The sequence below is a fragment of the Macrotis lagotis genome, chromosome X (genome assembly GCF_037893015.1).
Source record: "Macrotis lagotis isolate mMagLag1 chromosome X, bilby.v1.9.chrom.fasta, whole genome shotgun sequence".
NCBI classification, from domain to species: domain Eukaryota; kingdom Metazoa; phylum Chordata; class Mammalia; order Peramelemorphia; family Peramelidae; genus Macrotis; species Macrotis lagotis.
In genome coordinates this window covers 509,286,154-509,289,289 of record NC_133666.1, presented here as the reverse complement: position 1 = coordinate 509,289,289, position 3,136 = coordinate 509,286,154, and positions in this window count along the sequence as shown.

Below are 3,136 nucleotides of genomic sequence, written 5' to 3'. Positions count from 1 at the left end.
GCTTGCCCAAGGCCACACAGCTAGGTAATTATTAAGTGTCTGAGGCCAGCTTTGAACTCAGGTACTCATGACTCCAGGGATGGTGCTCTATCCACTGTGCCACCTAGCAACCCCTGTTCCAGTTATTTCAACTAGGATATTTGACTTTGTCAAATAAAAGATATGTGCTAGATCCAGCTTATACCTACTCACTAGAGCTGTGTTAAATTTTCAGTTTAAGCAGTTACTCTGAGAAATTGTCAAATCACAAATCAGGGATTGATTTCTAGATCTGAGAAAGTGATGGAGAAAATTTTAATAATTTAGATTAAACTTAGGGGTGCCCAGGTGGCGTTAAACTGAAAAGTGAGTTGTACATACTATTCCCCCTCCAAACTGATTGTTATAGTTCCCAGAACACCCTTCCTCATATATCATCAAATAAGATACTTTTTGAAAAATTTTTAGCATAGTGTGTGACCTATAGTTCCTTTCCCCTTCTTTCCCTTTATTCAAATAGATATTCAAGAGTAACTTTTCTTATAGTATTTGTGGGTTGGGGGGATGAGGACATATATGGGATCTTGCTGTTCAATGATTTCAGTCATGTATGACTCTTTGTGACCCATTTGGGGTTTTCTTGGCAAAGATACTGGAATCTTTGCCATTTTCTTCTCCAGCTCATTTTATGGTGAGGAAACCAAGGTAAACAGGCTTAAGTGACTTGCCTAGGGTCACATAGCTAGTAAATATAGCTAGTAAATGGCTTAATTAATTAATGCATTTGAACTTGAATTTGTGCTCTTTCTGACACTGGCCCAGTGCTCTCTTCACTTCTCTATCTAACTCCCCTAATTTGGGACTCTAAGATAGATCTATGAAAATCAAATTCCTTTTTTGATATACTCTGTGCTTTGGTACTAGAAAAGTACAGGACTGGATCACATTCCCAAAAACATACCTGAGGGTTGACAGACAGACCTTGAGAGATCCAGAATTTTTTTTTTTTAATTTTTGTAAGAGGGTTAAGTGGCTTACCGAAGGCCACACAGCTAGGTAATTATTAAGTGTCTGAGACTGGATTTGAACCCAGGTACTCCTGACTCCAAGGCCAGTGCTTTATCCACTATGCCACCTAGCTGCCCCCGAGATCCAGAATTTCTTTCTTAGAGCATTAACAACCAGACTCACTCAAAACAAAGAGAAATTCAATAACGTCATAACTGAGCCACTTTTATCTAGCTTCTTCTAATTTTGCAGAACTGTTTACTCTCCCACATTAGACTAAACACCTTTCATAGAATGAGATGATTATGACAGCCATGCACCATTGCTCACTGAAATCATGACTTTCCCTTAAATACTTTCTCTTCTTTGACCCAGGTGCAGACAGAGCTTCCATAGCTTATCTCTGGTACACTGCCCCGGTTGTGTCCTATCACTGTACCCAGTGTTAACTGTCTGGGGGGGGGATGGTAATCCCTATATCAATTAGTCTAGTAACTTGAAAAAGGAAATGAGGTTAGTCTGGCTTGACTTGCACTTAATGAAACATTTCTGGGACTTAGTGATAACTACCCCCCCCCCAATTACAACCTTTTAACGATCTCTTCTATGCTTTTATGAGGCCTGTAGTTTGAAATATCTACCCATCTTCCACTGTTTTGAAAATTGGTACATTTTTCCATCTTCATCCAAGTGGCATCTTTGCCATTTGCTATGTTTACTGAAAGTTCAAGGACAGTACTTCAGCAATGGCAATTAAAAGTTCTTTCAGTATCCTGGCATATATTTCTGCCAAAAATTCCTTTTAAGACTAATGATGCTAGAATAATGGGAATCTGAGAGGCATCTTCTTCCTTTGTACCTGCCCCACCCTACCACAGACATAGCTACTGAAAATGCAAATGGAGACAACCAACCAACAAGAAGGGGGCAGATTTGGGGTAAAAACTCAGATCTTTTCAAGGGCCAAGGAAAATGGAGGAGAGTTAATGACAGGACCATACTATTTCCTCATCTTCTTTATAGTGATGTGTAAGGAATTAGGTTCTCAATGGTTCTGTCAATAACAGTAATAAGTAAAATTTTGGTCACCTAACTCCAAATCCACTTCTATTTCCATCTATCATATCCTGTAATTATTGAATTGAAGATATTTGGGAGTTGGTGGATCACCCAACTGACACATCAACTATAACTAAGTGAACTCCTTTGATCAACATCAGTAAGCTAATCTTGCCTTACATAGGTATTCTTGCTTTTAAACTGAAGTTGTCTAAAAATTCTAATTTCCTTTCTTGGTCAGGAAGAACAAGGGCATTTTCTCTTCTTTACAATGGTGTATAGTGAAAAAAAGCACAAATTTTTTAAAGTCAGAAAACTTAGGTTCAGATTTCAGCTCTGACAGCCTCTTAGTTATGTGACTTTGAACAAGTTATCTAACCTCTCTGAGACTCAGTTTTTCTATCTATAAAAAGGGATGATAAAACTTTTATGACTGATGTCACAGGGTTGTTGTCAGAAAAGTAACTTATAAGCTTTAAAGAACTATACAGCTGGAAACTATTGTTGCATGTGGATGTGATAAAAATGTAGGGGCTACTGTTAATTAAGGTTGGAGAAGCAATTGGCAACCCCTCCAGTATCTTTGCAAAAAAAACCCACAAACAGGGTCTTGAAGAGTTGAACATAAGTGAAATAACTGAACAAGACAAAATTAGGTAAGGTCCAAGCACTTGTTAAATGTCACACACACACACACACACACACACACACACACACATGCATACATACTATAGTCAAAAAGAAATTTGTAAGTACTCACTTTATTGGAAGTATAAAGATCAAGAGAGGCTCTAACCTTTGATTATAATTAATAAAATCAGTTGGGTCATCCAGCCTCTACACGCTTATGTACTCCTTTTTTTTCCCAGCCTTCATTTCTTTGGAGTGAACTTTTTTCTTTTTATCACCATTCCATCTCTGATTCAAGTGAGTCCATCAGGAAGTGTTGTTACTCAGGCTTTCATATGCTGAACAGGACTCTCTTTCCACAAGTGACTGCATGTTTCTTGAAACCAACCATTGGCAGCTCTTACATAGGCATTTTTTTTTTTTGCCTTTTAGACACCTATAATTACACAAATTATGTCAA